The sequence below is a fragment of the Camellia sinensis genome, chromosome 13, assembly GCF_055761805.1.
Source record: "Camellia sinensis isolate YWXY chromosome 13, ASM5576180v1, whole genome shotgun sequence".
NCBI classification, from domain to species: domain Eukaryota; kingdom Viridiplantae; phylum Streptophyta; class Magnoliopsida; order Ericales; family Theaceae; genus Camellia; species Camellia sinensis.
The window spans coordinates 25,964,994-25,992,385 of record NC_138973.1 but is presented as its reverse complement, the minus strand read 5'-3'; the positions used below and the strand labels follow the sequence as shown (position 1 = coordinate 25,992,385).

The following is a 27,392-nucleotide window of genomic DNA, read 5'->3' as shown; positions in this document are numbered from 1 at the left end:
CTAATAAAAATTTTGTTTAAAATATAAAGAAAAAATATCATAATTTCATTGGCAAGAATTAAAGAAAAATAGAATAAATTAAAAATTATATTTATGATAAAATATAAATACATTCCATCACATGCCTCTATAACTTTAGTTTACTTACGTTAGAGTTCCTCTAATTATTTATTAAATCACATTTGTCAATTTACCAATTGCTTCATTATTCATTTTGTAAATGTATATTTTGTAAAATTCAATCAATTAAATTTTAAATTAAAAATCAAATTAAAGAATGAATAATTTATAAATAAATAAAACATATTAAAACATATTGAATTAAAAATCAAATTAGAGATGACAATGTCTGGTTTGCTTTGAAGGCGGTAGGGGGGTCAGGAGAGAATTACGAGCTTTCCAAATCTCCCAACAAACCAAGGGGAAGAGAACAGACCAAGGGATATTTACGGGGATGAGTTTCGAGTGACTGACAATGAACTTTCAGCCACTTTGAGGATTCAAGATCAAAAAATTGAGGGGGGAATTAATGCCAATGGAGTTCCACTGGTTACGGGAGACAGGGCAGTCTTAACACATGATTCCTGCATGTCAAACTTTTAATGTTTACATGAAGCAGAGGTGTAAAAATGACTTGCGACCTGTTGGCGGCCAGGGGTAAGCTTGGGCCATTGTTTTGAAATTCGGCCCGACCTATGGCCTGGCCCATCAACCTGCTCAAGTCCACTCAAAGTTTGACCTGAGATCCAGTGCCATTTTTAGTAAAAAAAAATAATAAAATTTTGATGAAAAAATAGAAAAAAATAAAAAAAAAATGTTCAGGCCTGCCCAAGCCCGAGCTGACTAGGCCGGCCGGCTCACCCAAGGCCCAAATACCCCCTACGCTTGGACCTGGGCCTGGGCCTCGACCTGAGTTTAATTTTTTGACTCGTGAATCAACCTGAATTTTCACAAGAACCCACGCGACTTGATATGGACCTGGCCAAATTTACCCCCTAGATGAAGGTGGTTACACAAGTCTCTCTCTCTTGTTTTTACTGATGCCCAAGCTTGGAGTGTTTAGCTAATCCACTAACAATATTAAAAAGTGCATTACTATTCAAGATCAAATAATTAAATTTACATTTTAAATTTAATGATATATGGAGAAAATGATTAGTTTTTAATTATCAACCAATTATTTTTCCTCACACATCATTAGGTTTAGGAAGTGAATATAAAAAATAGACTTGTATATATTATTTTCCTATTAAGAAATTAAAAACTATTAGACATCTTAAATAAATTATTAAATACTCACATAAGTATGTGATCCACATCACATGGAATCCACATATGTCATACAGCTATGTGAGTATTGTATATTTAATAATTTATTTAGGATTCTTAACCCTATATTCTAAAAAACAATAAATTAGAAACTAATACACTGATATATTAAATAAATAAAATGTATGAAATTTGTATATAAAACAACCTAACTAAGGATCCGTTTGGGAATTGAATATTTTAGTTAGGGTTTTTTATGAAAAAAGTATGCAGAAAAATAGAGAGAATGAAGTGATAATTTGTAATGACTTTTTTATTATTTTCTCTCCTTCTCAAACAAAGCCTGTGGCCCAGTGATCTATGTAACTGTCTCTTGAGCTAGTGAGAAGGTAGGTTCAAAATTCGAGTCGATGGAGCGAAAATTTTCAAATTTCAAATTAGATTTGACTTATATATTATGAACTTTTCATCTAAATATTTTAAAATTTTAAATTAGATATGATTTTGATGAGCCAATATATATATTATTTTTTATAAATAAAAATGGTTAAATTTAAATTAATACATTGCGTTAATAATATAAATAGATATAATAAATAAAATTTAGTTAAATATGAATAAAATTTCATGTCAGAATTACCATTTAAAGATTTTTCAAACTTCATATGATTTATATATAATTATAATTTTATTTTAGACATTTCATGTAAATATTTTTAAAATCTTAAAAAATTGGATTGATGAACCAATAATTTTATTACATGTATATTTATTATTTTTTAAAATCATAAAATTGAAAATTTTAGATTAATCTTTCATTTTGAATTTTTGTGAGAGAGAATAGATTTGGCCAAGACAATAAAGAATTTTTTTATCTTTTCTTTTGAAAGGCATAAATCATGAGATAATTATTGATTTAATAGGTTAGCCAATAACATTTTTTTTAATTGCGTTAATAATATGGGAAATACTATGATATACACCCTTCAAATGGTGTATACCATATGCACCTTATAACTAAATGAAAAAAATGACATATTCATACTTTCTGAGTCACAATTAAAAAAAAAAATGTCATAACCAAATATAACACGAGATATAACTAAAAATCTAATGAATCATAATTAAAATAATGTTATAAAACTAAGAAAATTACATAATTAGAGGTGCATATAATACACCTTTTTTTAAGGGTATGTATATTAGAATTTCCCTAATAATATAGATAATGTATTATGTACTTTTTAGCTAATAATTAATACATAAAGTATTTGAACCTATGAAATACAAAGAAAATATTAGAAATGTATTATCTTATAATTTTATGAAGATTATTAATTTGGCACATTGGTCCCGTGTTGGGATCAAATAATTTTATTATTTTAAAAAAAATCATTAATTTATCGAGTATTATTTTAAGGGTTTGACTTTTTTGAAATTAGTCATTTCAATTTAAGAAAACGTTTGGAGTTGTGTATGCACCATAAATAAATTTTCTATCGATTATTATTAAGTTTAAACTTTCTATTATGCATGAAAAACTTGGAGGTTAGAAGAAATTAAGACAAGTTTTGAAGAATTAACGGATAGATGACAAGTGGCAATGTAAGAAGATAGAAGTTATATGGGTGGTTGGATAGTGGTTACTATAAGTTTTTTTTTCCCATATTTCTTTGTATAAATTGCTATTGATGGCTCTATTGTAAGTAAGGATGTAAACGAGTTGAGTGGAACCAAATCGAACTGAGTTGTATTTTAACGAGTTCGAAGTCAATAAAAATTTAACTAACCAAGCTCGAACCGAGTTGGCTTAGAATTGACCCGAGCTTAAGCTTGTTTAGGAGTTTTAACGAGTCAAAAAAATTATAAATTCATATTTGCGTATGAGATTAAAGTTACAATTGAAATTTTGATTATACAATTATATATACAATATGTATATATATATATATATATATAAACATATTAAAAGAAAAGTCAATAGTTTACCAAATCAATAATATTTACCACCACTGTTATATAAATGTATTATCTATAATTAGCTATTATTTACATTTAGATTTTTTAAATATATAAATAACATATTTATTATTTTTTATACATATTTTACATTATTTAATATAAATAATATATTTATTTTATTATTTAAATAAATGTTAAACGAGCCCAATTAATAAGCCGAGCTAACGATTCGAGTTTTAGTATGTTTAGACTTATTTATTAAGATTTTAACGAGTTCGAGCTCGAACTTAGACGTAATAAAAAATTAACAAACTGAGTTCAAATGAGCTTTTACCGAGCTGAGTTTAAGTTTGTTCACGGATGATTTTATTCATTTGCAGCCCTAATTGTAAGAACCACTAACAAATCAATACATAACTTGATTTTCATTTTTTTTTTCTTTCTATCCTAGGAGTGTAGATCTAATTTACATAGGAGTAATTCAAACTTAGATACGAGTAGTTTTAATGTACTTTTCTTATAATTCGATTGTTTATTCAATCATTTTACTTCATCATCTTCTTCTTCTTCTTATTTGTTTTGCCATTATTTTTACTCCAAAGAAATTCTTGAACTTTCAAGAAATATAACCTCAACACAATAACTTGATCATTGTGTTGTTTGGCGAAATTTTGGTTTAGACTTTGTCAATCTAAGGCTAACAAAAATTTTATTAATAGCTTGGTAGGCTTATTTTGAGACCGATTTCAATGATCCAAACCGCTCACTTTTTAAGATTCGTTAAATAGAATATTGATGTAAAAAATCAATATAATCAGATATTGGTAATTATATATTTGAATTAAATTTGTATTACAAAAAATGGATGACTATTATTAAAATTGTATTTACTGTTTATTTTTTTAAAACAAATATTACCGATACTCGATTATATTGATTTTTCACATGAATATTCAACTGAATGAGTTCTAAAAACAACTTAAATCACTAAAATTGGTTTCAAAACAAGTCTATAAAGCCCAATCCTTTATTTGAAGAGGTTAGTTATAGTTGATTTGGGACAATCCACGAATGTGATGTCCCATCGCCGCCAACACACCTGATCAAAACACCTCCAATAACAAAATAAGTCGTGATGTGGACAATTGTAGCCCATCATACTATATAAGCGTACTAGATACGTCGTCATAGAACTCAAAAATTAGGGTTTCTCATTTCATTTCGAGAAATTTTTATATGTCAATAGGTACCACCAATCACAAAGATATATATATATATATACCTCTATTTTTTTTTTCAAACACCTAATATAAATGTAGTGGATTTATTATCAAAACCAATCACAATAGTAAAAGGTATCACATGACATATACGTTATCCGCATACAAAAATTACTCGTTTGGATCTCTCTCTTTATTTGTTCGTGTGTGATTTTTGTTGTTTATTGTAGTAGTTTTAGCCGATGCTCTAGTTGATCACCCTATGCCACTGGCAGCTCAATCCATTGCTAATAATGAATTTAATGTGGATGATGAGGAAGAAATAATACCTTGGCACATTCCAGGTGCAACTCCATTTAATATCACAGTAATAGACGTAGAAGTAAACGTGGTTTCAATTCTTTAAGAATTTGGTGGGGGTAATTCGAAGCAGCCTATTGTTGGTGACCAAGTTGTCGGAGGAGGTATGGGGTATAAACAAAAACTTATTCTTTTTACCAATTAGACGGTGGCGGTAGGGATAGACCATAGAAGAGCTTGATTGAACATGGAAGATGATTTTGAAGACACCATCTGTTTGAAGATAGAGCTATCTTTAGTTGAGAAGAGTTTAAACGTGTGTTTGGCAATAGATTTGGGGTTAGAGCTAGGAAGCATTTGTCTTAGAATGTTTGATGCTCGTACAAATCTTTTAATTTTCCAACTTTATTTGATCCATTCATTCGTAGACCTATTTACTTGCAAGCATTTATGATGGATTTCCTCTTACTATACATTTTATTGTTGTTAGTATGGACTTATAAACTGGTTTGCACCTAAGTGAGATTCACACACACTTGAGGATTTCTAGAGAGACAAACAATTTTAGAGAGAGAAGTTCTTAGAGAATGTTTGCTTTGTATTCACTTGGATGGTTTAAGCAAATGAGGCCCTCTCCCTTATATAGGCCACAATGAACATTCTAAAGATACAAGAATGGAGAGGATTCTACATTCTTCTCTGATCTTCTCAAATATCCTATTCTAGAATATATAAGAATAATGTACAAACTTCTAGAATTATCTACAAGGTTCTACCAATGTTCTAGAGAATTCTAGATTATTCCATTTAGCCTCAAATTTTATAGCCATTCTCTAGGACTTTTGGCAAGACGTGACACATTGGTCTTGTTGATCAACCTATGCTGCTGGCAGCTCAACCCATTGCTGACAATGGTGAAGTAGGAGGTGGCAGTAGGGACGAACCAGTAGCTATGGTGTATAAACAAAACTTATTATTTTTGCCAATTAAACTAAAAATATTTTCGACTTTATTTATTTTTATTTTTACAATTCATTTAAGGAATTGTGTACTTAATAGTCTAAGTACACATTTCTAACTGCTCTCTATAATCCTTACCCACTTTGTCGGAGCATGCATCCTAATATACAAGAAGAAAAAGAGTACAAATTCACTGTAACAGTAACATCACATTATTATTGATTCGTGATATCTCATTGATTAATAATAAAATTACATAGAAAATGGTAGACTCCACAATTAATGTGTAACTGTGTTTTTTAAGATAATTATGTAACCACCATAGATATAATGAGGTTTGTTGTGTTTAAAACATTAAGGGATTCAAAATACACTAACTTCTCTCCACACCTATCTTCTCCTAAAAAAATTCATTTTTCTCAACCAAAAAAAAAAAAATATATAATTAAAGTAACATACGAAGCATATAAATTACACCAATATCTTAGTAATCCAAGCCAGTTAGCCGAGGCCAGGACCCCCCTTCCCTCCTCCCCTGGGAATAGGATTTTTTGAACTTGGATCTTGAGTTGAATGAAGAAAACACTTACATGCCCCAATCTCTCTTATAGACTAATCAGGTGGTTTCCTCCTACTACAGGTTCTATAAAGCTTAACTCCGATGGATGCATTGGAAAGGGAACTACAGCTAGCGGATTTGGAGGCCTTTTTCGTGACGAGAAAAGAGCATAGATTAGCGGCTACTATAGGTGGTTAGAGACATGCACGAACCTGGAAGCCGAACTGTGGGCTGTAAAAAGAGCTTATTATCATCCTTCATTGGGGCTTGACCAAAGTCATTGTTGGAATGGATGTAGAGCAAATTGTTCAACTATTGACAGAGGGCCCAGGGGAAAATTTCCAGTTTCAAGGACTTGTAGAGGATGCGAGGATCACAATGTAAGGTTGCGAGTGCGAGATCACACACATAATGATAGAATTCAATGTTTGTGCTGATGCTCTCGCAAAACTTGGAGCAAAGCAACCAGAGGACTTGCTTGTCGTGAATGACCCTTAGGCGGAGATACACAGCCTCTTGGTTGTAGACATCCTAGGAGTTTCGAGAGAGAGGGCTTAGCCTTTTACCCTCATTTTTCTTTCCGATGTACCAAAAAAATAAAATAAAAAAGAAAACACTTACTATTTTAGCGTGTACACAATTTGTTAGATAAATTGCAAAACTTATTTTTTGTTAATATATATATATATATATTTTTTTTTTTCATTTGTGTGTGATCTTTGTTGTTTATGGTATTAACTCCAGTCAATGCTCTTGTTGATCACCCTATGTCGTTGGCAGCTCAACCCATTGCTAATAACAAACCTGATGTGAATGATGAGGAAGAGATAATAAACTGTTAGCTCTAGCTTATAAGATTGATCTCCCATGTGATGTGTTGTGCCAGCTTGAGAGGTGAACGATCACCTTTAGTAAAAGAACCAAAAGGTAAGTACACAGCTAGCCATGTGTTGAGCCAGCTGTGCTCTCTAGCTTCCTTCATTTTGGTGTATAAATGTAGAGGCTGAGAAAAGAGAAAATAGGCAGATAACACAGAGAGAACACCAAGAGTGAGAGTGTATGCGAGTGAGTACTGTAATCTTTCTCCAGATAATATATCGCTCTCCGTAGACGTAGGTAATTGCCGAACCACGTAAATATTCTTGTGTTATTGTGTGTAATTGATTTCTAGTGTCTTATAGTCCTAACTAGTGGTATCAAAGCCTCGTCGGTCGCGTTTTGAAACAAAAACAGAGTGTTTTTCAAAACTGCCTAGAAATCAAGTTGCTCAAAATCAGGTTTTGAGCATACAAGGAGCAATGACTCAACGAGAGGAGTCCAGAACTGCAAAACAGAGGCCCAGAAAACCATCCATGCGCCCTCACGCGCCACCAGAAGATAGCGCCAGAGGCCCACTCTCCTCCACGCGCCTCACGCGTCGTTTACCGCGCCGGTGCGTGATGTCACTCTCGCCTATGCACCCCACGCGCTGCTGAAGGAGCAAAGCGAGTTCTTGCATGTGTTATGACGTCACATACTACGTCACCGTCCCACGTGGCCGCCACATCAGCGCCACGTCATTGACACGTGGAGTCCACATCATCGCCACCTACTATCGCATGTCTTCCACGTTAGCAAGCCACGTGTCTACCCACGTCGGCACCCCTGTTGACCAGTCAACCCAGAGGCAAAGAGTTATCCGCTGCTACGCAGCTAAGGTACACCCGCAGATCTGAACTGTCCAAATTATTTTAGCTTGATCAGAGCCATTCTGAGTCCGTTTTTGACGATCTAATAGTACGGTCAAATTTTTCATTCGAAGTTTTTGTAAAAAGAAAGAATACAATAAAGGAATCCACATTAACTTCCGAATCCATGTTCAAGTTGACTTCTTCCAATTATGCAATTTGGAAGTCACGGATAGAAGACATCATGTTTTATAAAGACCTATTTGACCCTATTTTTGTAAAAGGGATTAAACCTGAAGAAGTGAAAGATGATGACTGGATAAAGATGAACCGCAAGATTATCAGTTGTATCAGACAATGGATAGACCATGGTGTGTACCATTATGTCGTCGAGGAGACAGATGCCTATTCTCTATGGACAATGTTAGACCACATGTACCGGTCAAAGACTGCTCGGAACAAAGCCTTGGTGATGAGAAGGCTTGTCAATTTGAAGTTGAAGAATGGTATGTCTGTCGCTGAGCACACTAGTGAATTCAAAAATTTGGTGAATTAGCTTGCAACCGTCAAGATGTGCTTAGACGATGAAATGCAAGCCGTACTACTGCTTAATTCTTTACCGGAAAGCTGGGAGAAGTTGGTGGTCTCTCTCAGCAACTTTACACCAGAAGGGAAGCTGACCATGAGCATGTACATGGCATCTCATGGTCACAGATGCCATGTATAAGAAAGAGACATGAAGGAAAGACATGGGAGGTAATCAGTCCCATGCTCTTGTCATAGAAGAAAGAGGCAAAGAAAGAGGTAAAGGAAGATATAGAGGAAGAAGGAAGAGTAGAGGCAGCTGGAACAACAAGAGTAAATCCAGAGACAACAAAGGTCGAGGTAACTCCAGCTTCACTTGCTTTCACTGTGGCCAGGAGGGTTACATAAAGAGAAACTGCCCAAGCTGAAAAGAGAAAGGCTAAAGCAGTAAGTCAAAAGGAGATGAGAACATGACAACCACAACAACTGATGAAATATTTCTTGTAGTTGGTGAGGAGAAGGATTGCCTTCACGTGGCTGACCATAGCTACACAAAATGGGTGATAGACACAACTGTATCCTAGTACGCCACTTCCCACAGAGAACTTTTTAGCTTGTACAATGCTGGAGATTTCGGCACTGTTTGAATGAGGAATTCTAGCTATTCAAAGATTGTGGGTATTAGAGACATTAGTATTCAGACTAATGTCGAGCATAAGCTGGTTCTCAAAGATGTGAGGCATGTTCCAGATTTGCGCCTCAATCTTATCTTATCTCCAGAAGCACCCTGGACCGACAGGGCTCTACAAGTACATTAAAAAATGGCCGTTTGAAGCTGACAGGAGGAGCTTTGACAATCGCCAGAGGAGAGATGTCTTTAACACTGTATAAGACTCAAACGAAGATCTGTCTGGAAAGTCTTAATGCAGCAAAAAACAAGGAGTCACCGGACTTATGGCACAGAAGACTAGCTCACATGAGTGAGAAGGGATTACATCTGTTGACAAAGTAATCCAAGATACCCTTATCCAAAGGGAGTGCCCTAAAGCCGTGTAATCATTGCCTTTATTGCAAACAATATCAAGTATCATTCAGTTCAACGTGCAAGAGGAAAACAGAAGTGCTCAATATGGTATACTCAGATGTTTGTGGCCCAATCAAAGTGAAGTCACATGGCGGCCGCAAGTATTTTCTAACTTTCATTGATGCTGCATCAAGGAAGTTGTGGGTGTATTTCCTAAAGACAAAAGATGAGGTATTTCAGCACTTTCAGGAGTTCCATGCAATGGTTGAAAGAGAGATCAGGAAGAAGTTGAAGTGTCTTCGCACAGACAATGGAGGCGAGTACACTTCCAATGCTTTTACAGCATATTGTGCAAGTAGAGGTATCCGACACGAGACAACAGTTCCCAGCACCCTACAACACAATGGTGTGGCAGAGAGGATAAACCGCACTGTTATTGAAAGAGTCAGATGCATGCTCAGAATGACAAAGTTGCCAAAGTCATTCTGGACTGAAGCCGCCCGTACAGCTTGTTATCTCATTAACAGGTCGGCTTCAGTCCCGTTGAATTTTGTGATAACTGAGGAAGTCTGGTCTAGAAGAAAGGTATCACATTCTCACTTGAGAGTCTTCGGGTATAAGGTGTTTGCACATATTTCCAAGGAAAACAGATAGAAACTTGATGACAAGTCCACTCCATGTATATTTGTGGGCTATTCAGATGCAACATTTGGGTTTAAGTTATGGGACCCAGTGAATAAGAAGATGTTCAGGAGCAGAGATGTTGTGTTCCATGAAGACCAGACCATAGCAGATTTTGAGAAATCTACAAAGTTTAGAGATGTCATTACTCCAAACTTATTCCCATCTCCCGAGCCATCACAAAATGTTAGATGTGATGATGTGCAACAAGAAGTGCCAGAGTTGCAGGATCCTATGCGAGAAATTAAGGATCAAGAGGAAAGAGATGAAGACCCGGATGAAGATGGCGTTGATTAGGGGGAGTAAACCCCTCAACCAGAGGCAATTGGGCCTCAGTTGCGAAGATCTGGAAGAGCTGCCGTGCCATCACCAAATATCCCCTTTCTCAGTATATTCTGATTACTGATGAGAGGGAACCCGACGTTTTTTAGAAGCAAAGAGTCATACAGAGAAAGACTATTGGATGCAAGCCATGAAAGAGGAGATGAGTTCTTTGCAGAAGGACTACACTTATGAGCTTGTTCCCAAAAGACATGAGACTTTTGAAGAACAAATGGATATATAAGTTGAAGAAAGATGGCAACGGTAAACTAATGCAACACAAAGCTCGTTTGGTGGTCAAAGGCTTTGGGCAAAAGAAAGGGATTGACTTTGATGAGATCTTCTCCCCAATTGTGAAGATGACTTCCATTCGAGAAGCTCTGGGATTAATAGCTCGCTTGAATTTGGAAGTAGAACAGATGGATATCAAGACTGCCTTTCTCCATGGTGATTTGGAGGAAGAGATCTACATGGAGTAACCAGAAGGATTTGAAGTTAAAGAAAAACTGAATCTAGTTTGCAAACTGAAGAAGAGTCTTTACGGCCTGAAGCAGGCGCCGAGACAATGGTATAAAAAGTTTGATTCATTTATGGTGGATCACGATTACACAAGAACGGTAGCAGACCAGTGTGTATATTTCCAAAGGTTTTCGGATGGAAACTTCATCACTCCTACTGTTGTATGTCGATGATATGTTGATCATCGGATAGGATATTGCTATGATCAACAAGTTGAAAAAGGACTTGTCGCAGTATTTTGACATGAAGAATTTAGGCCTAGCACAACAGATTTTGGGCATGAAGATTGTTCGTGATAGGAAAGCCAAAAAGATATGGCTGTCATAAGAGAAATATGTTGAACGGGTTATTGAAAGGTTCAATATGAAAGATGCCAAGCCAGTCAACATACCAATAGCCAACCATTTCAATGTGACAAAGCGTTCGTGTCCCATGACCAGCTCTTCAAGGAAAGAAATGGAGGCAATCCCTTATTCTTCCGTAGTAGGAAGTTTGATGTATGCAATAGTGTGTACCCGACCAGATGTAGCTCACGCAGTTGGCGTTGTGAGCAGATTCCTAGTCAATCCAGGAAAAGAGCATTGGGAGGTGGTCAAATGGATTCTTCGGTACTTGAAGGGAACTTCAAAGATGTGTTTATGTTTCGGAGGAGCTGAACCAATTTTGAAGGGTTTTACAGATGCCGATATGGCAGGTGATCTTGATGGTAGAAAGTCTACATCAGGCTTTCTGTTTACCTTTGCAGGGGGAGCTGTTTCATGGCAATCCAAATTACAAAAGTGTGTTGCTTTATCTACAACAGAGGCAGAGTACATTACTGCCGCAGATACTGGAAAGGAAATGTTGTGGTTAAAGCGGTTTCTCCAAGAATTGGGTCTACAACAGGAAGAATATAAGGTGCATTGTGATAGTCAGAGTGCAATTGATCTGAGCAAAAATTCCATGTACCATTCACGTACAGAGCACATTGATGTCCGGTATCATTGGATACGAGAAGTGATGGAAAAGCAGCTAATGAAACTAGTGAAGATTCACACGGATAAGAATCCTTTTGACATGATGACCAAGGGTGTCACCAGAGATAAACTGGAAGCTTGCAAGAATCTAATTGGTATGGACTTCAAGTGAGAAGTCAGTTATCCTTATGGGTGTGGAGGGGGAGAATTGTTAGTCCAACTCATAAGATTGATCTCCCATGTGATGTGTTGTGCTAGCTTGAAAGGTGAACGACCACCTTTACTAAAGGAACCGAAAGGTAAGTACACAGCTGGCCATGTGTTAAGCCAGCTGTGCTCTCTAGCTTCCTCCATCTTGGTGTATGAATGGAGAGGCTGAGAAGAGAGCAAATAGGCAAATAACACAGAGAGGACACCAAGAGTGAGAGTGTATGTGAATGAGTACTGTAATCTTTCTCTAGCTAATATATCGCTCTTCGCGGACGTAGGCAACTGCCGAACCACGTAAATATTCTTGTGTTATTGTGTGTAATTGATTTCTAGTGTCTCATAGTCCTAACATAAACTGAGATATTCCAGGTGCAATTCCATTTAACAACACAGTAATAGGCATAGAAGTGAACCTGGCTTTCATTCTTCAAGAATTTGGTGGGGTAATCCGGAGTTGGTGGCGAGGTTGTCAGAGGAGGTATGGGTATAAACCATTCTTTTTATCAATTAAACTAAAACTATTTTTTGCTTTATTTAATTTTATTTTTATAGTTTATTTAGTTGGGAATTGATTCCATCCAATAAGAAGCTTCATAAATTGGGCTATTTTTATAGCATGTCTCTTTAAAGTGAAAGTGGAATTCATCATTTGTTTTTTCCTTTCCATTCACTCGGATCTCTTCTGTTTCATTGATTTTGTACAGAGTGTTAATATTCTAAGTACACAATTCTAACTGTTATCTATAATCTTTACCCACCTTGTGGGAGCATACATCCTAATTAGTATGCAAGAAGAAGAGAGTACAAATCACTATAACAGTTATTGGCACGTAATATCTCATTGATTAATAATAAAACTACATAGAAATGGTAGACTCCACAATTCATGCGTAACTATCACTACAAGAAATGTCACTTTTGGCTACCAAAATATTGGTCGCCAAAAGTCTAAAATTTGGTCGGTGAAACAATTTTGCGACTAAGAAGTTTTGTCGCCAAGTTCGTCGCCTATACCCTGTCGGCGATAGTATTAGTGACTAAAATTTATTTGGTCGCCGAAAGTGTAACATTTGCCTACTAAATTTATTTTAGTCGGCAAATGTTAGCTTTTGGCCACTAAAACCATTAGTCGCCGAATGTGATTTTTGGCTACTACCATTCGTGTGGTCGGGGAAGGTGTGACTTTTTGCTACAAAAGAATTAATCACCGAAACTTAACATTTGGCTACGAATCCATAGTTAGTCGGCAATCGTGACATTTTGGCCACTAATGTTTTAGTCACTAAAAGTTCTAAATGGAAATTTTAACCAACTATTCATTACTTTTTGCTACCAAATGTTTTAGTCGCCAAATGTTTTTGCTACTAAATTATTAGTCGCCAAAAAATTCCAACTACGTATTTGGCTACCAAAATATTTGGTGGCCAAATATATATATATTTTTTTTCCAAAAAAATTCTAAACAATCTACATCCATGTTTAATACAACCTGTACGTACGTACATAATACATGATTCAATATAACCCATATAACCCATCAACGCTAAATATATTATCAACCATTCAAGCATTCAACAACGTGCACACATTCTAGTTCCAACCATCCAAAACATTAAAAATAAACGTCCAATTCTATATATAATACAAATTCCGTACGAACCAAGTCTAATCCAACGTCAATAATTTCATTTCATACATAATACAGGACTAACCAAATTAATTTCCAAAAAGGACATATGTACCACCTCCCGCCACGGCCCATTTTTCTACTCCATTGTGATGTCTCCGGATGGACTAACATGCTTTTGAACAACTATTTCATGGCAATATAGAATAGGATCTCAAGAACAATGTGTCAAGCCTGGCCTCAAAGTAGCCAGTGACACTGACTGTCAAAAAACTGACATGTCCTAACTTAAACTTGTTTGTCAGAATCTGTCTTTTACATACATATTTTAAGAAAATTATATGAACAAAATAAATACTAGACTAGGCACAAGTGCAAAAAATAGTGAATGGTTTCGATTTTTCTCAACATTATCAAACCAAAGAATCTTTCTGAATCATGGCAGCGCAGCCATCATTGTCCGTTTTGCAGCCTCACGCTTCATCTCTGCTGCTTTGCCATTGCCATGGAAGTACATGTAAACATCCTGCAATATTGGGACAAGGGACAACAAAGCTCAAGAGAAAGTACAGAAGAAAGGAAAGTGAGAGGAGAGGAGAGAAATTGAAGTCAGATTAACAAACCTGGATAACCCAGATGCTGATCAGTGAGTCGATGGAGAAAAATGCAAATCCAATAAAGTAGAAAATTTGTAAAGTAATCAAGGAGATAATCAAGTAACTTTCCAACAACAGTTTTGCAGTTAGAATGGTCTGGTGATACTATGACATAAGCGATAAGATCTTAAACTCACCCCAACCACAGTATGATCACCCATGACATTTATTGCTGGCAAGATTCCGCTGTCAAACAATCGGAAAATACATTCATCAGTTACAGGATACAAAATAAATAACCAACTCACAACAAATGTGATCCCCTATATGGCTTAATTTGTGATATAATTTACAATGTGTAGTTTACTATTTGCAACATTTTTAGGGGCTAAAAAATTTCGAGAGAACTCAACACGGCTTTTTAGCACAAAATAAGAATTGGAAAAACACTGCAAATTCGAAGTCCAAAGACGCAATTGCAGCAAAGACACAGAAGGCAATATGGAATTGCATGGATAAGGAAAAGTAACAGAAATAAGACTTCCAGAAAACCTTCAATGTAGAAAATTATACAACAAAAGATAAGTTGAAAAAGCGAGCCTTCTATAAATAACTGTCTGCTACATAGAAAAGAAAACAATTTCAAAAATTCCATCCCTTTTATTGACAATATAAACAACACAACACACTTTCTGGTTAATTATGAGAACAAAGGCCACTATAATCACCACAGAAAGCTACATTCAATTATTTTATGTAAACTTGTACATAGCCTTGGATATATATCAGAATTCATGTTACATGTAAATGTCTGCACAATGCAGAGAACAAGCATATAGTTTGTTTTCAACCGAAAGAAAAAATCATCCTCTTTCACAACATAAAATGTGAAAATCCACAGCATAAGTAGCCCAGAATCAAACAAGAACATAAAAGGTAATATCAACCAGGAGCAAGAACTACATGAACACAAAGTAAATGTAATCCAAATTACAAAAAATCAATATCGCTTAACTCACATTGACATGGCCCTAAATCTGGTATGTTGGACTTTTTGGTCAGCTGTGCAAATCCTTTGTTTTCTTTAATTTTTTTTTCTATGTAAATGAAGTGCATTTTATTCTGGGAATCAAATAAAAAATTCGACAGCATAGCTCTATCAATAGGAAGTTTACACAAATGGGAGCAAATATCTTCACATGAAAAGGCAGATGGTCTGTAAAAGAACACCTATAATGCTCCATTAATCCAAAATGCACTTCGACTCCCCTTGAACCATTCTAAAAATTTTGGGGCTTTGGGTTTGGTTATTTATCGGGGTTTTCCCTGTATGTTGGTGTTTGTGTAGGTGATTTTCCCTTACAGGTTTCATATCCCCTTAAAACGGCAATAAATTTTTGCCACTCAACTAGTTAAGGACCATATTATGTTTAATTACAGGTCTTTACCGACTCAACAAACCATTTTAAGCTTCCTTGTCCGCAACTCCATGAAATCATGCATCCCAGTAACTTAAGGTTCACTAACCAAACATTTATTTTATACTTCATCTCCATCGATGCCATATCCTTTGTTGAATCATGGGCTGCCATGCCCTTTCTCCTTCCATTCACCCACATCATTTTTTGCGTTCCTCTAAACCATGTAGCATCTCTCAAAATAAATCAGTCCACTTTGACAAAACAATTGCTACTCCTCTGATCATCATGGCCAGTAAGCCACACAACTAAAATGACTCGTTTTCAACTTGTCATAATGCCTCTCCACCACCTCTCCATGATTGGTTTTTTATTTTATCTTTTGTTGTACAACCAATTAACCATACCACCATCAGTTCGTCATCATTTCCACAACACTTATTTCAGGACTGCATAGATGACTGAGTATTTCATACATCAACAAACAGTTAATCTTGAAATATTTTGCCTAAGATTCAAAAGGCTTGACAAAAGGCAAAAACACAAATAAGCCTTCATGGGATGAAACAATTTGTGTCTTCATTCGATGAAACAAAGCATAACATAATACAGTAAAGGAATTCACCCAAAAAAATAATACAGTAAGGGTGGGACCATAAAAAAATTACCTGTTTTTTTTTTCCTTGGGACAAATACAAACCATCAACTAATAAATAAGAAATGGCTTTATTGAGGAGAAATGAAGGCACAAGTTCACTAAGCAAAAATCCACTGGACCGCCTTACAATCATATTGTTTATGTTAGCAATGTCCTCATAATATTACAATGCATGCAGATTTTCTTCAGAAAATGAATAAATCATCAACTAGTTCTCAATCTATTCTTCCCACTTCAGTTTTTTTTTGCATAACATCCTTCAATGGTAAACTACTTATTTTATGTTTGTAAACTACATTACTCGCTTCCATTTCTGTTAATATTTACCATCTCTATCTATAGCATAATCTACAAATACTAGCTCCAAAAGTTTTTTTAAAGTGACAATCCATTTCATTTAAATTAACACCTCATTAATGCATTTCATTCTTTGTTGTGCATAATCGAACCATCTCACTAAGGTCCTTTGTTGCTTCCTCAAATTGAACATTCACATATTGTAGCCACAACATGTCTAATCTAATCTTCTACACTCACCAAAAAGGTTGAACATCATTTTCAAGATTTCTGGAATGAAAACAAAAAGGGATGAAAATGAGGCTACTATAAAGAATCACCCTCTCTCATTGATCAGTTTGTCTAAACCAAAATTATTCATACAATATGACAAGGGGAAGAGGTGCTATTGTATAATCCAGAAAACATTTTCAAATCAACCCATAGAGGTAATTAGCACTTCTAAGCCTATCTATATGTCCTGCTAGAGAACTTCTCTTTAGTGGGTGAGGGGTGTAAGTGAAAATGTAACATCTCTTGGGCATAGAATCAAAAATTATCAACTAAATAAGAAAGAAAATAGAAGGTAACAAGAAGACTGAAACACGGTTCCAGTCACATTTTGCTAAAGTTGTGGACATTAACTACCAGGTCAACCAATGGGCATATAATTTGCAGTCAACCAATGGGGAAAAAAAGCGAGCCTTCTATAGCTTGCAGTCACTTTTGTTGTGGACAATAATGCTATATCAACATAAAAATTATATACAATTTTTTTAAAAAGAGAATGTGACTGAATCAGTGTCTTTATGATATGAATCTTTTGGTAAATTACACTATTAAAAATCAGTTTGTAATAAGGGAGTGTCGAACAAAGTTGTGTACATGTCAGCTTCTTTGTTAATGGATATGGGACTCTAATGCTTTCACATTAAAATAGGAGGCAGGTTTCTGTTGGGTTCATTGTCATGGATTGTCTAGTCCAGTTTACATTATGGGGCATTATTTGGAGCTCACTTCAATAATTTGAACCCTTCAACGTATAGGATTTGTCGAGTAAAAAATTAAGTTGATTGGGTATTGATATGCACATGATCGGATCACAAAATCATGCAAAAAAAAAAATAAAAATAAATTAAATTTCATGATTTTGTAATCCATTCACGTGGATCTTGATATCCAATCAACTCAAGTTTTTTTGCATAAATAATTTTGTCGACAAAACTATATAATGAATGGCTCAAATTACCGTTAGTCCAAAATAAGCCTATAAAATGTAAATTGTTCCATCCAATCTATGATCACCCATGCTCATAAAATAAAACAATAAAAAATAAAAATTGTTAGGTATAATTTTATTTCTTATCTCATTTTTTTACAAAAAGACACAAGTGAGTGAGTTCGATATGCATTTCTGAATATAGATATTGTTTGTGTTTAGGAGTAATAAAATAAAGAAATGAAATTATTTATTGTATTGCTCTTAAAAAACGACAAAAAATGTCAAGAGAGAGAGCATACAGCATAGGCGGCAGCAAGGAGGTTCATGTCCCAGCCGATGGACCAAGCAGAGGGTTTGTGTTCCATAACAAAAGTGACAGCTATAGCTTGCAGTGTCCAAAAGCGAGCCTTCCAAGACTAGCATATTACAAGCTCGTAAGACTTTGTTAGATCAAGGTTCTCATCATTGGGCAAACCAAAATTCAGAGTACATAATTATAAATCAATTGCATTTCCATATAGCATTGACTGAAGGCAAGAATTGAATAAGCCATTTCTTTTTTAAACCATTGAGATAGTTCAACTCTTGCAATTAATAGTTCTAAATTTAACACTTCCAAGTTCCAACCACTCAGATAAAGGCTAAAAGCAGCAGTACCAACCGAAAACCTATTTTAGAATTAACTACAGAGGGAATAGAATGGTGATTCCATAGGCTTTCCTATAGAACACAATTCCTTAAAATTAGTAAACCATGATTCCATTTGTAATGCATTTGTGATTTCATTATTTTTTTAAGTCTAACCAAACACAAGAAAGAATAAATTTGATAAATTCAATCCATAACCCCACAGTGAGCCATTCATTTTAGCTGGGCAAATTCATAATGAATGAGTGCATTGAATCCAAAAAATCAAAATTTCTTAAATCAGAGCATTAATAGAAAACACAAACAGATAAAAATGAAGCAAAATGGAAAAGAGTGAGTGCTAAAGGAGTGTTCTCACACAGAAGCCGGTTTTGACCATGAAAAACTCCATTGAACCTCCAATCATCGCTGACACGACTGATATCTTCAGGTACCAATCCCAAAACTTCATTTCTCTATTTCACTGATGGTAGCAAAGTAGATTTGAATAAACAAAAGTAATTTCAAATTGAAATTATTGAAGTTCACTCAAAAAAGTACAAGTTACAATCGAACGAACTATTCCTAAATTACAATTGAAAGTACTCCTAAGTTTAAGAACTAAGTTGTTATGTTTTGTCTCTCCGGCTCGGTTCCTCTTAAGCCGAAAAGCAACAATGTTCAAACATAAATTCAGCATCAATTATTTATTTCTTCAATTATCCACTGGATTAACAAACAACGATCAAATGTTCATAAAGTTCAAGAATCTGAAGTTCATTTGTCAAGTATACAAGATTCAACAAATTCATCCTCTCGAACATCAACAATGACAAATTGCAACAATTATGTGGTCTTCAATATGCACATGATTAAGATTCATTGCAACAAGTCTATCAAGATTCAACAGAGTACTAGTTCAAGATTGTTTGCAAGCCTCAAGACTGAAATCAAAATTACCACCAGAGTTCACAAATTCAAAGTGTATCAAAGCAGGGATTTCGTAAGATCAAGAATTATTTCTGAGCAAATATGTAAAGTTCAAGAAAGAGGGCTTCAAATACTTACTCACAGATCTAGAGCAATGATAAGGAAGGGAGCAGAGCAAGAGAAAACCAAGAGAGCCGAAGCCAAGACTCACGATAAAGCTGGGGGTGTTGCAGCACAGCGGCAAGACACCACGGGTAACAATCGGCGTTTACAATGAGTTGGACAGTGACGAGCTGGACTGGTGATAGAACGAGCTGGTGGGGTTTTGGGTTGTAGCGTCAATGGTGGCGCGAGCAGTGGGCAAGAAGGAGGTGAATCGGTGCTCCGGTTGCCGGCCAACGCGAGGAGAACCGGTGGTGAGAGTGGAGGGGAGAGGAGCGGCGGTGAGGGAGAGGGAGACAGAGAGGGAGAAGGACGCTGAAGAGAGAGAGAGAGAGAGAGAGAGAGAGAGGCGCTATTAATGGTTCAGGGTTGGGTTTGGTTTGGTGAGAGAGTGTGATAATTTATAGAAATGGTTATTGGCGACTAAAACTTTTTGTCGCTAAAGGTATTTTATAAATCCGTCTAAATATTTGAAATGTCTCCCTCCAAAACATTTTACTTCTTTGGCGACTAAAATTCAATTTTGTCGCTGAAAACAAACTTTTGGCTACCAAAATTTTAGTCGCCAAAGGTAAAAAACATATTTTTTTATTTTTCGTTTTCATTCGACAAAACGAATCGAAAAATTATAATTTTTTTCTAAAATTAAAAAAAAAATTCAATAAAGATAAAAATTAACAAAAAAATAGTAAATATTTGTTGCTTATTTTGAATTTTGAATTTTTTAAAAATTTTAAAACATATATATTTCTTAGATTCGGCTCGATAAAATGAATTGAAAAAATAAAAAAATTTTAAAATAAAATTACTAAAGGACAAATTTTTTTGAAAAAATAGGTGATTTTTTTAGATGTTGCCCAATGGTTCATCTGATACAAAAATAAAATTTAAAATATTAATTTATTATCTTAAAAGAAAAGAGAAGTAAATGTTACAAAGTTTCTGTAGAGATTCAAACCAATGTTTTATTCATATACCTACTACTAATGGGAATTCATTTTTATTTAATTAATAAGCATGTTTCATTTTTATTTTATTTTTAAAAAAGTAGCTTCTTTCAATTTTATTTTTCTCATTAAAAAAAAAAGAAAGTCAAATTTCAAGTGGAGACATAAAATGTCATTGTTGTTAATCTATTCATACTGCAAAAACAAAAACAAAAACAAATTTAAGACTTGACAATCTCTATACGAATAATTCAAGATTTGACAACCTCTTCATAAAAATAAAAATAAAATAAAATAAAAGTAACTATTTTGTTTAATCATCTTTGGCGACAAAAATGTGATTTGGTCGGCAAAGATAAAAGTAATTTTTTGTTTTCATTCGGCTACTAAACAATTTAGTAGCCAAAAGTAGCTCTACAGCGACTAAAAAGGAATTTTGTCGCTGAAAATATATTTTTGGCGACCAAAATTTTGGTCACCAAAGATAAAAAATAAATTTTTTATTTTCATTCGGCTACTAAACAATTTAGTAGCCAAAAGTAACTCTACAGCGACTAAAAGAATTTTGTCGCTGAAAATATATTTTTGGCGACCAAAGATAAAAAATAAATTTTTTATTTTCATTCGGCTACTAAACAATTTAGTAGCTAAAAGTAGCTCTACGGCTACTAAAATTTCTTTTAGTCGTCAATTGTGATATGTTTAGCTACTAAAAATATTTTTAGTCGCCAGTTGTAATATTTTTAGCTACTAAATTTTTTTTAGTCGCCAATAATAAACATTTCCCTACTAAAAAAAATTAGTAGCTAAAAAGTTGACTTTTGCCGACTAATTTTATTTTTGGTTGCCAATTCCGTAACTTTTGGCGACTAAATTTTTTTTGGTAGTCAAAAATGGTCGGTAAAAATGTATTTTCTTGTAGTGTATGTGTTTTAAGATAATTATGTAACCACCATAGATATAATGAGGCTTGTTGTGTTTATATGATAAATTATTATTGGGTAGGGCAAAAAAAATTTCTTTGAGAAATTTGATTTTTTTATTTTATTTTAGATGAAGATAGGTGTGGAGAGAAGTTTATGCAAGGAGAAGAGAGTACAAAATCACTATAACGGATATTGGCACGTAATATCTCTTTTTTTTTTTTGAACAAATAATATCTCATTGATTAATAATAAAACTACATAGAAATGGTAGACTCCACAATTCATGCGTAACTATGTGTTTTAAGATAATTATGTAACCACCATAGATATAATGAGGTTTGTTGTGTTTATATGATAAATTATTATTGGGTAGGGGAAAAAAATTTCTTTGAGAAATTTGATTTTTTTTTTTTTAGATGAAGATAGGTGTGGAGAGAAGTTTAGAGTGTATTTTGAATTACTCAATGTTTTAAAAATTGGATCCAAAGAAATTGGGTGATCACTGTTTCAATCGTCATGTCAATCATTGAACCATGATGTAATAATTATTTCATAAATATTTGAAAATAGCATATAATAAATACAAATGCTGGTAATAATTTTTTTAGGCAAAATATTATGAATTAAAGTTTGATTAGTAATTTTAACACTTTTTTAATTTGAAAAAAAATAATATATAATTATGTAAAAGATTATTTATTATAGGTACTTGATACGAATACAAACAAGTAAAGTAGTTTAGTGGCAACAAGGCTACTTGTACCTCAAGTTATGATTTTAAAACTTGGCAAATCCCTTTGGTGTATATATATAATTTTTAATTCAATTGACTACGAGATTATGTACAATATGACGTTTTGTGCATAAGAGTTGGACAAGATTATCTTACGTTATGACACTTGTGAAAAATGGTTGACTGATACTAATATATTAGTTATTTTTCATCAAATTGCCCTAAAAACTTTTCACATCTGCCTTTTTTAACTTTGTTGATTTTGTTGCTCACCCAAAAACGCATCTATTCTTGGCTAGAGCGAGATCAATCGTCTGAACGACGACGGTGTTTTTCATCTATGTAATTAGTTGGGTTTTACTTTGTTGATTTTAGCTATGACTAATGACATGTTTGCTCACCCAAAAATGCATCTATTCCTGACTAGAGCGAGATCAATCGTCTGTCGTCTGAACGATAATGGTGTTTTTCATCTATGTAATCAATTAGGGATTTGTCAAAGTGGCAGCAAAACTTTTCCCTCATCTCCAGCATGGTGCTTTTCCTATATGGTCCTCCAACACTTTTCATGCCCCTTTCACATGTGATGGTCTTCGTGGTAAACACTCTTTTACAGTGATGTCATTCATATTGAAGCATGTCTCTATGGATACACCACTCAACATGAGAATTCTTCCTAAGTTGCCATTTTATTGATCAGTTTCTAAAAATATCCCCAATTTCAAAGGGTTTTTTTTTTTATTATTTTATTTTTAAACACTAGTTATATATATATATATATATATGTAAAAGGATGGGTTTACATAAATCAAAATTGGCCTCCTGAGCCTGGAGCTGCTTTGGCCAAAACTTAGTATTGGTGCAGAGTATTGATGTCGAGGTGCAAAGTGTTGCTATGATCAAATGGATTAGTGTAGCTCACAAGAAAGTAACTTTAACTAGCTTGATTCTAATCCATTTTTTGATACGTTGTTTTTAAATGTTAATTTAATTTCAAAATAAAATTTTGAATCAATGTATAAGACGGTGCATAGCATGAGTTTTGTGCTAGCCATATACATTGAGAAAATTTCAATATGTTTCGAAAAAAATTATTCCGATATATAAATAAAATAAGGTAGTCAACTAAAGCACACTGCATCTAAGTGAATTATAAAAATTATAATGCATTCTAAAATTATGTTGCCATGGGGTTGTCAAACTGAATTAGAATTGTATGTAAATCAGACCTCAACCATCCAACAGTTGAACTGTTACTGAAAGACAAGTGCTGCATTGCAAACAAGGATGGTTTTCATCATGTGATCTTCACCATTGTCCATGTTTAGGAAGAGTTAGAAAATTATACATACGTATCAATCTAGCATGGAAAGAGAAATGATAACTACAATACTTTAATCAAACCTCAAACCCCTAATGGTAGCACCGAGGACAACCTAAGAGAGAGTTGTTTGACAAAGTAGTTCATGTGTACTGAAATCAAATGTAAAATCACAATCATCAGTGCAACCAATGCAGACCAGACGGGGAATCCATTTAAAGCACACAAAATAAAGAAAAAAAAAAGTCATGTGCCTAAAAAAAGTTCTTCCGAAAATGTTAGAAAGAGCCAATTATATAGAGGCATCACTTCCTAATCGAGTTAACCCCAAATAAGAAGCTCAGCAATTATAATATTTCTGAGTGAACAGTTCAACATATTGGGGAGAAGAGGAAATGGCTCACATATCTGTTGGACAATCTTTACTGTGCCTAAATAAATCAATTCTGTTTGGGTACTAAACGACAAACAGAATACAAAAGAAAAAATAAGAAAGGAGAGAAAATGTTTGATTACAAAAATCAAACTACAAATAAAAATTAAATAAATAAAAACAGATTTTATTTTGTTACTAAAACAAAGTTAAAATCTGATTTAAATAAACAAATAAAATAGAAAATAAATTAAACAACTTACTTGATTAATTTCTTCGAATAATAATCTGATCAAGTCCAGTGTTCGACACTGTGTCCTTAAGACAGATTGGTGCTCTCTACGGTGCTTTCAGAACGTAAACGTCTATCTCCCAGGATAAAATGATCAACAACAAATAAATGTAGCACTACAATTTATTTGTTCAACGAATACACTTAGTGTATACACTCTTTTTCACAGAAAAATACTAGAATAAATGCAGCAAAATGCAGAAAAGAATTACAACAAGGATGGACGAAAATTAGAGTAAAGAAACAAATGAGAGACTTGTCTATTTATAGGAGAATTTATGGCTGTTGGGTTTGAATTAAATAGGTGCAAAACCTGTTTGAACAGGTATGATACCTATTCAGTTTGAATAAACAGATACAAACCTGTTGGATTCAAATTTGAACAGATAAAAACCGTAGGGTCCTGTTTGGGTGTAGGGAAAAACAGGAACAGTTTAATTCTGGAATTAATTTCAATTCTGGACAGCTGGACAGATTTTATTTCAAAAAATAAAATTAAATTCAAATATTTTTGACCCAAAAAGATTAGTATTGGGCCGAACAAGCCAAACCCAACCACGCACCCGCGCCCAAGCCCAGCCTAGCCCAGCCCGCCCCACCCGCAGGCGCGCGCGCGTGTGGTGATTTTTTGGGTCCAATGGGTCTAACCCATTTTTCATCCTTTAAAGGCTTTCCATCAAAACTCCATTTTCATGGAGCACACTTTGGCTTCAATTTTTCATTCACTCGATAATAGTTTTGAGCAACCAAATATACCACGTGAATCACAACGTGGCATAGAACGCGTTACCACTTTAACTCGCGAAAATCGACGCTCGGGTCCCACCTAAAAAATAGACCAAACTTAGGAAAAAATTCTGGTTTTATCCAGAATTTTCCTAACCATTTCTAACAATCCCCCACATAAATGGAATTTGATGACAACGAAAATGCAACAATATGCAGACTTAGTCGAAAGAGTATAAGTCGAAAATATCTTGCATCAGGATAGGTAGTTTTCAGCCTTGAACCTTCCCTGGTGATAACCTATCAGACTTACTAGCTAACCAATGGACGTGATGCCTTGAATTGTTCAGCCGTTTGTGCAAACCAAGACAATAGATTTCACACAAAATATCTTCTAATACATCGTGGTTCTCACTGTTGTGTTGATTTTGGCCTTGAACGCTCCTGGTTTTCATGAGTGGTTCTAGAGAATTTAGCCTCTTCATTCTCATAGAACCGACCCTAGTTCAACACTTATATAGGTGATTCTTATTGTGAGTATTTCTTTATACTCATCTTGATTTTATGCCTAAATCAAAGATATAAATAATCATTAAAAGCAAAGCTTATCCTTATACCCCTGCAGACAACACATGTTGCAGATATCACTCTCACCATAGGAATGGATAGGGAATTATTAATCCCTTGGTGATTTCTGGCGAGCCACACATAACTTAGTTGTCCCTTTGAACTTAGTTCTTGGCATCTCCAGTCATATAAGAAGGGTTACCATTATGATGATTCTTATGTAATAGGCTTTAATCCCATCCCCTTCGATGAACTATACACTTGTTCTTTTATCAAACCTTTTGTTAACAGATCCGCAATATTCTCTTTAGATTTTATATCATCTATTGAGATTATTCCATTTGACAACAATTGCCTTACGGTATTATATCGACGACGAATATGTCGTGACTTACCGTTAAACATATGATTATGTACCCTACCTATTGCAGATTGACTATCACAATGAATGCAAAAAGTTGGCATAGGTTTTGGCCACATTAGAATGTCTTCTAAGAAGTGACGAAGCCATTCTGCCTCTTCTCCTGCTTTGTCTAAAGCAATGAACTCAGATTCCATTGTGGATCGTGCGATGTATGTTTGTTTCGTAGATTTCCAAGAAACAACAACGTCTCCCAGAGTAAAGACATATCCACTTGTGAATTTTGAATCTTTAGTATCCGATATCCAATTTACATCACAATAACCTTCGAGTACTGGTGGATATCGAGTAAAATTCAAACCATGATGACGGGTGAATCTTAGATATCTAACAACCCAAATGATCGCCTTCCAATGGTCTTCTCCGGGGTTACTAGTGTACCTACTCAATTTACTGATAACATAAGCTATATCAGGACGAGTACAATTCATTAGGTACATTAGGCTTCCAATGATTTTGGAGTATTTTAACTGAGACACCACATCACCTTTATTTTTTGATAAATAAAGACTAATGTTTACAGGTGTTCTTGCTACATTCATGTCATCCTTGATAAATTTATCAAGAATTTTCTCAATATAATGTGATTGAGATAATGCATATCTGTCAGATGTTTTAGTAATTTTCATTCCTAAGATAACATTTGCGACCCCTATATCTTTCATATCAAATCTTTTGTTATGAATTTGCTTAGTTGATTTGATCATGTTTTGACTACTTCCAATAATAAGCATGTCATCTACATAAAGACAAACTATAACATATCCTTGGTCAGTGTTTTTAACATAGACGCATTTGTCACATTCGTTTATCTTAAACCCATTAGCAAGCATTGCATGATCAAATTTTTCATGTCATTGCTTAGGTGCTTGTTTTAATCCATAAAGGGATTTTATGAGCCAACAAACTTTCTTTTCTTGCCCCGGTACTACAAACCCTTCGGGTTGCTCCATATAGATCTTTTCATTTAGATCACCATTTAAGAAAGCTATCTTAACATCCATTTGATGTATTTCTAAATTAAACAACGCTGCTATAGCAATAAGCATGCGAATGAATGTTATTCTTGTCACAGGGGAATATGTGTCAAAATAGTCCAGACCTTCCTTTTGTCTGTAACTTTTAACTGAAAGTCTTGCTTTATACTTGTCAATTGAACCATCTGCTTTCATTTTTCTCTTGAATATCCATTTATATCTAAGAGGTTTAGAACCTGGTGGAAGATCCACCAATTCCCAAGTATGATTTTGCATAATGGATTCAATTTCATTATTAACAGCCTCTTTCCCCAAAGGTGCTTCAGGATCTGTCATTGCTTCCTTAAAGCTTTGAGGTTCATTTTCTAACAGGTATGTTAGGAAATTTGGACCAAAGGATTTTGATGTTCTCCCTCTCTT

General features: G+C 34.5%; 1 long non-coding RNA gene across 1 annotated transcript; it reads right to left on the bottom strand.

The window, feature by feature from the left end:
• Positions 1-14,593: 14,593 nt before the first annotated feature.
• Positions 14,594-20,057, bottom strand: LOC145806559 (uncharacterized). The gene is made up of 4 exons (XR_014349883.1): positions 19,666-20,057; positions 18,979-19,081; positions 18,270-18,386; positions 14,594-14,642 (listed from the first exon to the last, which is right to left on the bottom strand). It is a non-coding gene; the product is annotated as an uncharacterized LOC145806559 (long non-coding RNA).
• Positions 20,058-27,392: the final 7,335 nt, after the last annotated feature.